The sequence below is a fragment of the Acinonyx jubatus genome, chromosome A2 (genome assembly GCF_027475565.1).
Source record: "Acinonyx jubatus isolate Ajub_Pintada_27869175 chromosome A2, VMU_Ajub_asm_v1.0, whole genome shotgun sequence".
Taxonomy (NCBI): domain Eukaryota; kingdom Metazoa; phylum Chordata; class Mammalia; order Carnivora; family Felidae; genus Acinonyx; species Acinonyx jubatus.
The window spans coordinates 108,949,712-108,963,918 of record NC_069383.1 but is presented as its reverse complement, the minus strand read 5'-3'; the positions used below and the strand labels follow the sequence as shown (position 1 = coordinate 108,963,918).

At 42.4% G+C, this 14,207-nt stretch overlaps 1 long non-coding RNA gene across 1 annotated transcript; it reads left to right on the top strand.

The window, feature by feature from the left end:
* The first annotated feature begins 106 nt into the window (after window positions 1-106).
* On the top strand, window positions 107-9,816 carry LOC113596472 (uncharacterized). Its single transcript, XR_003417213.2, has 3 exons — window positions 107-187; window positions 7,040-7,127; window positions 7,532-9,816. It is a non-coding gene; the product is annotated as an uncharacterized LOC113596472 (long non-coding RNA).
* The last annotated feature ends 4,391 nt before the right edge of the window (window positions 9,817-14,207 follow it).

The following is a 14,207-nucleotide window of genomic DNA, read 5'->3' as shown; positions in this document are numbered from 1 at the left end:
GGGCCTGCCGGGAAGGGGGTGCCCGCCGGCGGGGTGGGGTGGGGCACGCCGGGATTGGGAACGTGCGGCTGCGCAGACCTTGCAAAGTGACAGGGCGGGGGGGTGGGCGGGTTCGGCTGATGGAGAAACTGAGGCAAAGGGTAGAACCCCTCTGCGCCGCAACCCTGTGAGCAAGGCGAAGTCCCAGGTCACTTCTATACCCTTCATAGCACTTATAATTCTGAATTAATGAATAGAGCGTAACCTCCTTTAATCAGGAGCCGTGTCCCGGCGTAGACCGCAGTGCCCGACTCCTACTAGGTTACCCGGCTGGTGGGGCCGTCGGCACACCCTCGTTTGTTGAGTCATTTAGCAAACCCGGAGGCCTGCTTGGGCACAGGGTCCCAGAAATGATTCCTGTCGGGTCCCTGCAATCTCAGGACGAATGGGAGGAGTTCCTGGAGAGACAGAGGGTCAGAGAAGAACTGGGAAGCTCAGGAAATGGTCTGGCCTGCTAGGGAATCCAGGGGGGCCTCCCAGAGGAGGCTTTTGTGCCACACCTTGAGGGATACTGCCGATGAGAAATGAGGGAGGAGAGTGCGCCAGGTTGAGAAAACCTTTGTGAGCAAGGCATGGCGGTGTGACTGCCTTAAAGATCTATAGGGGAAAATGTCCTGTTTGGAGCAAAGGCTATATGAAGGGAAACAATATGACTTAATGTGCGTTGGAGGATAATGGGTGGGGCAAGGTATGCTAGATGGGGAGTTTGGAATTTATTTCCTAGCCATGTATACTCAAAGGGTAGCACTGAGGGAGAGACTTTATGCTGTGATCATTTAGAGGAAGAGGAGATGGGCGATGCTGGCTGGGGGTTAGAGAGGGTTTCAGTGAGCTAAATCGTGACCTGGACCTGGTATAAGTTAGAGGTGCAGATGTGGCAAGATGCATTTTTGTAATATTAATTTAGGATTGCTATTTCTCTTTCCCCCCTCCCTCCCCACTCAGCCAAGATTTGCAAATTCTTGCCTCAGCACTTTTGCTGGGACAGGAAGTCTTTTTTTGAGAACCTAACCGGGGGTGGCAAATTACAATGACTGCAAGAGGCAGGCAGGTGACTTCAATCATTAGTGAAGTGGTCCAGGTGTGACATCACTTGATATCCATCCCCCACACAAAAAAGTGACCATGCACGACTCTCAGAGGTGCTTCTGAAATGCAGCCTCATCTTCCAATCAAGGAGCCATTGATAGTCTTTTCTGGGGTGGCGGCCAAATGCTAAAACTGGCAGCCCCTGGTCTAAATCCAGGAGATAGGCCAGAGCTGGTTCAGCCAGCCCACACCCTGTACCACACTGATGGTTAAATTATTGAAAGACAAGGGGTGCCTGGGCGGCTCAGTCAGTTAAGCATCTAACTTCAGCTCAGGTCATGATCTCACGGTTCATGAGTTCGAGCCCCGCATCAGACTTTGTGCTGAAGCTCGGAGCCTGGAGCCTGCTTCAGATTCTGCGTCTCCCTCTCTCTCTGCCCCCTGCTCCCATTCATGCTTTAATGTTTTAAATAAACATTAAAAAATTTTCTTTAATATTGAAATACATAAGGGTAAATTGTATTGTACTAATTGTGATGTGTTATAGTTAGTTAATATAAATTTAATATAAACTCACTGGTGACAGTTTTAGGGTATTAGTACCATTGAAACTGGGCCTCCTGATGTAGCTACATCTGAGAAATAGTCATGACATAGTTTGGCCTGTGTCACTGAAGGAACTGGCTGAGTTACTTATGTTAACAAAACGCTAATTGCTTTAGGAGAATCACTAGCTAAAATAATCTTATTGTTGGCACTTTGTGATTGTTTTCAAAGTAGTAGCTGTGCAGCGTCTCGTATTTATACATGTAAGATTTTAGTATAAAATACTAAAAAATACCTAGAATGAACAGACAAAAAAATCTGGATACATTTTTAAATATATTTATTTTGAATATAATAAACATGAATCTGGTCCATCTGCAGAAGAAGGAATTCTAAGAGCAGTGAATCCCAGCTTGAGACTTGTTTCGATGCTGTGCGAGAATCTGCACAAAATGAAACTTGTATTAAATAAACTTTATCATATAAAATCTATAGATCTGGAGTGAGAAAGAACTTGATTTTTTTTTTCCAAGCAAGAATATGACTTCTTGCTGGTGACAGAAATGTTGGATGCAAATAGTGCTTGAAAGTTATGTGTTGAAACATTAAAGTACTAAGCAAGTGTATTTCAGCAGGATGCTGTTAAAACTTGTTCAAGTGAAATTTTTGGTACTATATAATTGGGCATTTTTATGAAAATATTTAGAACTTTTTTTTTAATTTTTAAAATTTATTTCTGACAGAGAGAGAGACAGAGTTTGAGCAGGGGAGGGGCAGAGAGAGACAGAAACACAGAATCTGAAGCAGGCTCCAGGCTCTGAGTTGTCAGCACAGAGCCCAACACGGGGGCTCGAACTCACGGGAGCCACTAAACCGACTGAGCCACCCAGGCACCCCTAATAGGACTTCTAAAGGACTGCTATTGATATGGACATGGGTACCATGGACCCACTCGTTACAAAACATAGATGTACCTAAATGAGAAAACAACTTTTTGACAAACATAAATGAAGGCAGTGCATTTAATTTTTTACTTACTAGATTACCAGTTTATTATAAAAAGTGTACTCAGGAAAAGCCAGATGGGAGAGACACACAGGGCAAAGTATGTGGGAAAGGGCTCAGAGATTCTGTGCCCTCTCCAGGTGGGCCGTTCTCCCCAAATCTGCATGTGTTCACCAACAGGGAAGCTCTCCAAACCCTGTCCTCTTGGGTTTTATGGAGGCTACATTACATAGGCATAATTGATTGAATCATCGGCCGTTGCAAATTGATTTCAACCTCTAGCCCCTCCCCCAAGGCACAGCGTTTTATTTTTTTATTTATATATATTAACAAAAATTTTTTTAATCTTTACTTTTGAGAGAGAGCATGAGCAGGGGAGGAGCAGAGAGAGAGGGAGACACAGATTCCGAAGCAGGCTCCGGGCTCTGAGCTGTCCGTACAGAGCCTGACACAGGGCTCGAACTCACAAAAGCGAGTTCATGACCTGAGCTGAAGTCGGATGCTTAACCGACTGAGCCACCCAGGTGCCCCTATTTATATATATTTTTAATGTTTTTATTTATTTTTTTCCTTTAAATTTTTAAAAATGTTATTTATTTTTGATGGAGACAGAGACAGAATGTGAGTGGGTGGGTTGTGAGAGAGGGAGGCACAGAATCTGAGGCAGGCTCCAGGCTCCGAGCTGTCAGAACAGAGCCTGACGTGGGGCTCGAACTCATGAGCTGTGAGATCATGACCTGAGCTAAAGTCGGACGCTCAACCGACTGAGCCACCCAGGTGCCCCTGTTTTTATTTATTTTTGAGAGAGAGGGAGAGCCAGCAGAGGGGCGGTGGGGGGGGGAGAGAATCTGAAGTGGGCTCCCTGCTGACAGCAGAGAGCCCAATGTGGGGCTTGAACTCAGAACTGTGAGATCACGACTTGAGCTGAAGTCGGAGGCTTTTCTTTCTTTTTTTAATGTTTATTATTTTTGAGAGTGAGAGAGGCAGAGCACAAGCAGGGATGGGCAGAGAGAGAGGGAGACACAGAATCCGAAACAGGCTCCAGGCTCTGAGCTGTCCGTACAGAGCCAGACGTGGGGCTCCAGCTCGGGAACAGCGATATCATGACCTGAGCTGAAGTTGGGCACCCAGCCGCCTGAGCCACCCAGGTGCCCCAGGCAGATCGTTTTAAATCACCATCAAAGACACTTCATTTTGGGGCCCCTGGGTGGCTCATTTGGTTGAGTGTCTGACTTTGGCTCAGGTCATGATCTCGCAGGTCATGCGTTTGAGCCCTGCGTTGGGCTCTATGCCGATGGCTCAAAGCCTGGAGCCTGCTTTGGATTCTGTGTCTCCCCCTCTCTCTCTGCCCCTCCCCTGCTCATGCTCTGTCTCTCAAAAGTAAATAAACATTAAAAAAATATTTTGAGGGGCGCCTGGGTGGCTCAGTCGGTTAGGCGTCCGACTTCAGCTCAGGTCACAATCTCGCGGTCCGTGAGTTCGAGCCCCGCGTCGGGCTCTGGGCTGATGGCTCAGAGCCTGGAGCCTGCTTCCGATTCTGTGTCTCCCTCTCTCTCTGCTCCTCCCCCGTTCATGCTCTGTCTCTCTCTGTCTCAAAAATAAAAAAAGTATTTTGAAAAAAAGAAACTTCATTTGTTTTACTTAAAGTGTTTCAATAATTTGCTTAAAATACAAATTTCAAGATTTTGAAGATGATGGTTTTTGTTGACCTTATGATGTGAGCCACATTTAATACAATGTAAAGAACTTTGTTCGTAGGTAAGAAAAATTATATTTCACTGAAAAATATTTCCATAAAAATGTCATTGGTGTATTTGACAGCAATTAAAAAAAAGCCATTGGATTTTGTACAAAAAGTACTAATGTAATATTAGAAGGTCTGGGGTTTCAGCCAAAAGTTTAGAAAAAATTTGGATGTATTAACTTGGCACTAAGTTACCAAATTTAATTAATTTTGGATAAAGCAATATACAAGATGCAAGTCAAGTAATTCTCATATTTTGTTTGATGCACTATATTTACTATCACACATCAAATAAAGATCAGAAAGAACTGCAAATTACAGAGTGAAAATGGAACCTTGATAGACAGCTTGAAGCCCTAGAACTTCAAAAGCAGTTTGGAAATCAGTAAGTTGTGTATACGTTTGTTCACTGTCAGAAACAGAGTGGTTAACTGTTTCAAAAACATGTTTTAAGCATGTTGGCCTTAATAAATGATATTTTCATGGAAATGTCAAAATTCATTTCAGTTTAATGAGAAAAGTGATTTCATTATTGTAGCTGATATTTTAATGAACTCCATAAATGAAACAGCTGAACGTACGTAAACTGTTTAGTCTGTTTGGGCTGCTATGATAAAATAGGAAAGACTGGTTACTTATAAACAACAGAAACTTCTCACAGTTATGGAGGCTAGAAGTCAGATTACGGTGTCAGCACAGGGTGGGTTCTGATACAAACCCTCTTCTGGGTTGCAGACCACAGACTTTTCTTTGTGTCCCCACGAGGTAGAGAGCAGAGCAGAGGAAGCAAGCTCTCTAGTGACTCTTATAAGAGCATTATTCGTTATGACTCCCACCCTGTGACTTTATCTAATTCTAATTATCACATTGGTGGGGGGGGCATGGCTTTTTTTTTTTTTTAATTCTTTAAACATTTATTCATTTTTGAGAGAGAGAGACAGAGCGTTAACAGGGGAGGGGCAGAGAGAGAGGGAGACACAGAATCCGAAGCAGGCTCCAGGCTCTGAGCTGTCAGCACAGAACCCAAAACAGGGCTCGAACCCACAAACTGCAGGATCATAACCTGAGCTGAAGTCAGACACTCAACCGACTGAGCCACCCAGGCGCCCTGGGACAAGACTTTAGTATGAATTTGGGGAAGACACATTCAGTCCATAACATAAACAAATAAAGGAAATTGTGAAACAGATGTGGAAGATACAGATATGAAAAAAATATGTATACTGTTTGAAACTAAATAAAGTATCAATTTCAATAAAAAAACTATAAAATTGTCCCACAGATAGTATGAAAACATATTTGAGGACAAAAGTGAAAAATGTAATGAACTTTCTGATTGCTTCAATTTACTGAGTTCTGAAATTTGGACAACTGGTTTATGCAGTTCTGCAGATTGAGGGTGAACAAGAAGTAGTAAATTAAGCCAACTGGTTAAAAGGCATTTCAATAAATGATTTTTGTGATTTAGTCAATAATAGAAATATTGAATATGTAAAAGCCTCAGAGTATACGTCTGGGAAATGTTTAAATATAATTGCTATTCATCAGAAGCTGAGAATTCAACACTGTCATTGATGTGAAGAAAGATTGGCTACTTAAAAAACTCATCTAGTGGTTATCAATTTAATGAGGAAGTTGTTGGAAGAATTTGATGTCGCTCCCTATGTCAAATCATGACAGAATTTAGTGACAGCTGCATCAGAAGATAAATAATTTCCAAATATAAACAAATGATTTACCCTTACTGGAATGATCTGATGAATTATTTTTGCTACAATTATATTATTTAACTAGCCATTTTATAATACATATTGTTTATCTAGAAAATAGCGTAAGATGTGTTTTAAGTTTTTCATTTACATATTGATCCATATATTAATATTGCTAGTTCAATATTTCTGTGGAAGATAGCTTTGGTTGTTATTTTTTAAATAAATATAGGGAGAGTACATAAAGCATAAAATCTAAATTTTTACTTTGAAAAATCAGAAGACCTTACAACATTGTGCCTACATTCCTACAAGTGAGAACTCAGCCACATAGTGGTTGCTGTTTTTAGGTTGGTCATGAACTCTTCAGCTCCCATAAGCATTTGAAATTGTGGCCCCTGCTTTAGAGTTTTAAGCCTGGGCTCCTGGCTGGATGGTGGTGTCATCTACTCCATTTACTAAATCAGAGGAATCAGGAACAGAATGAGTTGTCTACCCTTAGCTCTGTGGTGAGTGTGTGTGTGAAGGAGAGGGAGAACTGTGGGCTTGATTTTAAACATACAGAGTTTGATGTGCTGGTAATGTATCAGGGAAGAGAGGTCTGATAAGCAGAACTGATGCTGAGAGATGGGTTAGGTTTAGAAAGGTTTGAAGTCCTCTTCAATGACAGTAGATGAGATCTCCAAGGAAGAAAACATGGAGAGAAACCAGATTTAAGGAAAGACCTTGAAAGTGAGAGCGCCACCCATGTTTAAGGGAAGCGAGGAGGAAGAGCAGTAGTTCAAGAAGTAGAAAGGCTGAGTGGAGGGGGCGTGTTATTTTGGCAAGTTTGTTGATGTACTACTTAGGATGTAAATTTGGCTGTTGCTGCAGAGTCGGAAAAAAACACAGTACAATAAGCCAGAGGAAGTCTGGGTAGCAGTATAGAACTCAAGTTCTGCATATCTTATCACTTCTCTCCCTTTAGGGTGGTGTCCTTGCCTACAAAATCCATCATGGCACATCACTGTGTCTACGTTTTGGCATGCCCTTCCTCTTAACACACAACCTGGAAGGTGAGCACATGACTTCTGCTCATATCCCATCGGCTATCACCTAGTCATATGACCACACTTATCTGAAAAGCAGGCTGGGAAATGTAGTCTCTATCTTGAAACGTTATGTGCTGGCTAAAAATCAGAATTACCATGGAAGAAAGGGAGAATGGATATTGGGAGACAGCCTGAGCATAGGATGTTAATATAGGAATTACCATCAGAGAGAAGTCTAGGAATTAGGTTTTAGATTGGAGAGCTACCAAACGGAATTTGTTCGTTTTCTCTCTTCTGTGGGGGAAATTGTTCCTTTCTGTTTTTATTTTATTTTATTATGTTTAAAAATTTTACTTTTAAATGCAACTTGTGTTGCCTCTTCTTTTTATTAAAAAAATTTTTTTTAATGTTTTTATTTATTTTTGAAGGAGAGAGAGAGACAGCATGAGCAGGGGAGGAGCAGAGAGAGAGGGAGACACAGATTCCAAAGCAGGCTCCAGGCTCTGAGCTGTCAGCACAGAGCCCGACGTGGGGCTCGAACCCACGAACTGTGAGATCATGACCTGAGCCGAAGCCGGACGCTCAACTGACTGAGCCACCCAGGCACCCCGACCTCTTCTAATCTTTTTGTCAAGTTGAGAAAGGTATGCAAAAATGAAACAAACATCCTTATTCCTACCACTCACAGTTAACATTGTCAACAGATTGTTCACAGACAAGGCTGGGTGCTTCAGTGGATATAAGAATCCCTTGCATTAATTTCCTCACCCTCCTGGCTTAGCTGTATATGACAAAAAGAATACCCAGTTTGAATACATTGGAAAAAAGAAACAATCCTGGAATTTTTTAGCTGATGTACATCTAAGCATAGGTGAGTCTAAGGGCTCAAAAAATGTCATCAGACTCAATTTCTCTCCACCTCTTCTCTGCTGTCTTTTGTATATAGGCTTCCGCCTTAGACTGATTCTCCAAAGTCCCAGTCTTCCTGGTTCAAGTCCCCCAGAAGGAGAGATTCTCTCTTTCCCACAGTGCTTACAAAAGTCATGGGTTTGAGTATCATTGGATTGATTTGGACCAGGTGTGCATCCCTGAGCTGTCCCTGTGACTATATGGGATGAAATAAACTGATTGGTCAGGCCTGAGATTAATCTCATCCAAACCATAATGGATGGACAATGTTTGAAGGGTGGTTGTATCGTGGAAAATCAGGGTGCCCCTTCCAGAAGAAGGAGGAATAGATCCTGGGTGAGCAAAAAAGTATGCATATCCCTACCTGTCGACAACCTGCCACTGGAACGAGCATTGGATACGGAGTCCAACAGACTCACATTCCCATTCTGGTTCAAATATTTGATAGTCACATAAGTTATTTAAAATCTGAGTTTCAGTTTTTAATCAGAGAGAGATGCTAATATTCTTATGGGTTTGTTGTGAAGGTCAAGTGGAATAACACAGGTGAGGACACCTAACAAAATAATGGGCCTGGACAGCCTAACGTTTGCAAATTTCCTTTTTGCTATTAATTCAAGCCTCTTTGAAGCATCCAGGGGCAAGTTCACCTTTCTTGCAAAAAAAAAAAAAGTGAGTTAATAATTATCACACTTGTTAGCACCTATTGTTTGCTGTGCACCATATGCATTGTTAGATAGGACTGTCTCACAAGCCCACACAGACTGGGCTGCACAGCTCCCCATCTGGCCAATCACGGATTCCAATGAGGATGGCGCCCCCTGGGGGTGGCAATGCAGCAGTCCTATTTACAGGTACTAAGTCAGTCCTCATTGGTCCTGTGAAGATGGTATTATTAACCCATTTTACAAAGACCTTTGTAACTTAGGTTAAGGAACTTGCCTAATGTCATTTAATGGCTAAGTGACACGAACCAATGGAAACTGTACCCTTCGGAGATACCTTGCTGTGGCATTATAAGCATAATCTCAGGATCCACAATGAGTACAGTCCTCCACTGAGGGGACGGGAGGGGAGGCAGAGGGAGAGGACAGACCATTTCATTTTGTAAAACCATCTCCAACCTCCCCTCCCCACCCCCAATAAAAAACGCCTACCAGAACCCCGGAGCTGAGAATATTGCCAGCTGACTCATTTACTATCCCTAGCCTCTAGGAAAGGGACAGAAACATAAACAGTCTGGAGCATCTTCTACCTCCTCCAAATAATTTGAAGCAATTATAGCAATCGTGAAATGTGTCAGATTGACAAGCTTTGGAGCGATGCAGTTTATTTATTTACTCAGTGGATAATGCTCTGGATATGGTAGCAGAAGTATCTTCCAGGGTCCTGTCAAAGTCATATGGTGCCGTTTCTTGGATTTTTCATGTGAAAATACATGCTTGTAATTCTGGAAAGGACTTCAAGCACTTTTGCTCCAACCACGTTGGCCTCAGAGTTAGTTGAGAGAGTTAGAGTGTTAGTTGTCTTCTGTCTCTTAAAAAGGTTTTGATTAACACCTCTCCGAAGGCCATGAGTCCTCACAAAGTTGTTTACTTCAAAACAATAAATTTGAGATATTTTTTAAGAAAATATTTTAGGGGCGCCTGAGTGGCTCAGTTGGTTAAGTGCCCAGCTCTTGATTTCAGCTTAGGTCATGTTCTCACGTTTCCTGAGTTCAAGCCCTGCATCAGGCTCTGTGCTGACAGAGTGGAGCCTGCCTGGGATTCTCTCCCACTCTCTCTGCTCCTCCTCTGCACTCTCATATGCGTGCACGCTCTCCCTCTCTCAAAATAAATAAATAACTTTAAAATATTTTTAAAAAAGAAAGAAAATATTTTATAGATCACAAATAAACCCAATTTTTTATTTGATAGGCTTTCATGACAGGTTTTGCCAAAACTTGCAGTGGTTTTCAGTGGCCTTCAATGTTTAGCTTTGGGGAAGCACCTGCTGGCCGTCTGTCAGGTCAAGGCCAGCAGGCTGTGCGTGGTGCTCAACATCAGTCTTACAAAATGCTCAGCATGACTCCTCGCTTGTTCAGGGAACTTAATGGCAACCTCAGCTCTCAAGAGAACAGCTGAGAGTAAATCAAAGGAGACTCCCAGATGGCCCTCACAGCCGTCCTAGGGCTCACTTTACTCTTGAAAGAATCATTTCAGAACCTATTTGCTTTTCTAGAGGTACGGTCGTATGTAGTTGTTTTCTGAGATGCAATTCAAATACCATAAAATTCAACCACGTAAGGTGTACAACTCAGAGGCTTTGGTATATTTGCATGTTTGCACAAACATCATTATCTGATTTCAGAACATTTTCATCACCCCCAAAAGAAACCCCACACCCATTAGCTGTCGATCCCCATTCTACCACCCTTACCCCTAACTCCCAGCCACTGGCGACCACCTGGTCTGTCTTTAAGGATTTACATTTTCTGGATACTTGTTTAAGTAGAATTATATAATATGTGATATTTTGTAACTGGCTTATTTCACTTAGCATAATGTCTTCAGGGTTCATCCATGGTGGAGCCTGCATCAGTATTCCATACCTTTCTATGGCTAAATAATAGTCCGTTGTCTGGTATTTAATAGCACTTTTCACCTTTTCATTAGTCGGTGGATGTTGAATTCCTTCTACTTTGTGACTACTATGAATAATGCTATTACGACAACTCACGTGTAGGTTTCTGTGTCAGTATTTGTTGTCAGTTCTCTTGGTTATGTATACATAGTGTGGCATTGCTACATCATATGGTATCATTATGTTGAACTATTTGGGGAATTGCCGAACTGTGTTCCAAAGCAGCTACCCCATTTTAGGTTCCTGCCAGCTGCATACAAGGGTCTAATTTCTCCACATCCTCCCCAGTGCTTGTTATCGTCTGTTGTTTTTTAATTGTCATCTTAGTGAGAGTGAAGTGGTATCTGGTTGAGGTTTTGATTTCCGTTTCTGATGGCTCATGAAGTGAGCATCTTTAATGATGTTGAGAATTTTCTTTTTAATACTTATTGGTCCTGCATATATTTTACCTGGAGGATGTCTGTTCAAATTCTTTGCCCGCTTTTAAATAGAATTGCCTTTCTACTGTTGAGTTGCAAGAGTTTTAACATATATTTTGGGTATGAGTCCCTTAGCAAATATATGATTTATAAATATTTTCTCCCATTCTGAGCACTGCCCTTTCACTTTATTTATTTATTTTTTTAATGTTAATTTTATTTTTGAGAGAGAGAGAGAGAGCAGGGGAGGGGCAGACAGAGAGGGGGCAGAGGATCCAAAGCAGGCTCCATGCTGACAGCAGCGAGCCCGATGTGGAGCTCGAACTTACAAACTGGGAGATCATGACCTCAGCTGAAATTGGATACTCAACTGACTGAGCCACCCAATGCCCCTGTCCTTTCACTTTCTTAATGGTCACCTTTGAAGCACAAAAGTTTTTACTTTTGAAGAAATCCAATTATGTGTTTTTCTTTTGTTGCTTGTGTTTTGGATATCATAAGAAATTATTTCCTCATCTAAGGTCAAGAAGATTTACAGCCATTTTCTACTAAAAGTTTTATAGCTTTAGCTCTTAGATCCATTTTGAGTTAATTTCTGTATATGGTGTGAGGTGGGGATCCAACTTTATTGCTTTGCATGTGGATATCCAATTGGCCCAGCACTATTGGTTGACAAGACTATCCTTCCCTACAAAATTCTTATGCGGAAGCACTGACCAACCCCTAGGACCTCAGAAAGTGACTGTACTTGGAGATAAGACCTCAAAAGTGTTAATGAGTTAAAATGAAGCCATGACGGGGAGACTTCATCCAACATCCAACTGGTGTACTTTTAAGAAGAGGACATGTGGACACACAGAAACATCAGGGATGAATATGCCTAGAAGGATGGTCATGTACGTGAAGAGGCAGCAGGAGGGCAGCCATCTGCAAACCCAGGAGAGAGGCCTTAGAGGAAACCAACTCTGTCAGCCTCTTAATCTTAGATTTCCACCCTCCAGAACTGTGAGAAGTAAATGTCTGTTGTTCAAGCCACACGGTCTGTGACGTTTTGTTATGGCAGTCTTAACAAACTAATACAGCTGGGGTGAAATAAGAGTAGGTTCAAGGGCAATTGACAGGTAGGAGCCATTTATCACGCCCCCTCCTCCCCCTCCACTGCTGGCCCAGGGTGATATTTGTGGCACCTCTCACTTCCTCTTGGTGCCAGTGTCTTTCTATGATCATTTCCTGTCCCCTTTACCAACCTGACATTGCCTGAAAAAACAATACCCACAGTAGTTAAAACTGGACTGCTGTTGATGTCAGTGCAGTTGGCAGAGTGAGGACCTCGCCCATTTTCTCCTTCATAAAAGACACAAGAAAACTGCCAAAAATGATTAAAAAAAAATCGACTTATTCAGAGCTCTGAAGGGTAGCCAAAGCCTTGCGGCAATCTGGTGAGCATTGATTCAAGAACAACAGCAGAATCATGATGAAAGTGGTGAACTTTGTGGTGTTTGAACCTGCCCTGTCCTCTCCCTACAGCCCCCAGCTCTGCGGTACCCCCGGAAGAGCAGCAGGTGCAAATGGCGAAAACCGATGGCCTGGCAGTCACCGGAGGGTGCAGAGCGGGGTGGAGCTGCTTCAAAGCCCCGTTCCAAGAGAACTGGCCCTGCTTGACTTGTCCGGAGGGTCTCTGGAAGACCCCACTTGCAAGACCCCACTTTATTTGACTTGATTTGGAGCTCAGAATTCACCTAGTGCAAAAAAGCCTTTTCCCCAGGGGCATTTGCCAATAACACGTACAGGCAAGGGTGCAGGCAAGGGTTCAACTTGCCTTCACAACTGCCTGAAGTAGCAAATAATGCTTGAGACAATAAGTTAGCCAAAAAGGTTAAAAGGCAGAACTGGAGAATGGGCATCCATAGCAGCCCCAAAGAGCTCTAAAACATTCCTGAAATCTAGAAGGCCACATGCATGGGTTGAGTACACACATGCGTACGGCTATGCATGTGCCCAGCAAAGACTCTAACACGGGGCGGACCTGGAGGCTCTACTCCTTGAGCTGTCCACTGACTAGCTGAGTGTTGAGGGTTTGCTCAGGCAGTGAACCCTTCCGTGTATGTTAGGAGAATATTGGTCTCCTGTGTTTAAGGAAATCTCCATCTAATCATTAGGTGATCACTAACCTAATTCAGCAGAGACTTCGGTGGCCACACACAGCAAAGGATACAGAATTAGTCCAAATAAATCACTAAGCAAACAAACAATAACAATGATAAAAGTAAGCCCTAGAGAGGGGACAAAATCGGCTTCTAGAGTTGCCCTATTATATTATTTAAAATGTCCAGTTTTCAATGTGGATTTGAAAACATGCCCCGAAAAAAAGGAAGAAAGAAAGAAAGAAAGAAAGAAAGAAAGAAAGAAAGAAAGAAAGAAAATATGGCCCATACACAGTAAGCAGAAGCAATCCATAAAAGCTGTCCCTGAGGAAGCCTAGATGTTGGACTTAATACACAATGACATGTATGTATGTATGTATGTATGTATGTATGTATGTTTAAATGATTCATTTATTTGTCAGTGTGTTTGCTTTAAAACTTTTTTAACATTTATTTATTTTTGAGACACAGAGAGAGACAGAGCATGAGCAGGGGTGGGGCAGAGACAGAAAGGGAGACACAGAATCTGAAGCAGGCTCCAGGCTCTGAGCTGTCAGCACAGAACCCGACGCCAGGCTCGAACTCACAGACCGTGAGACCATGACCTGAGCCGGAGTCTGGTTCTTAACCAACTGAGCTACCCAGGTGCTCCTGTCCGTGTGTTTGCTTTATTAGTAAGGTACAGCATACATACTATAAGATACACAAATCTGTGTCCAGCTCAATAAATTTTACTTACATACACACTTGTTAACCATGATCAGATCTAATTCACCAACATCCAGAAGCCTCTCTTATGCACCCTCCCAGTCATGACTTTCTCACCAAATAGAACCACTATTTTGACTTCTATCACTATATATTAGTTTTACTTGTTTTAGAATTTCATGTAGATAGAATTAAACAATATGGATTCTCTTGTCTCTGCTCTCTCATTCAACATTGCACCTGTGATGTTCATCCATGCTCCATGTAGTAAGACCTTGTTCTTTTTCGTTACTGGTAGTATT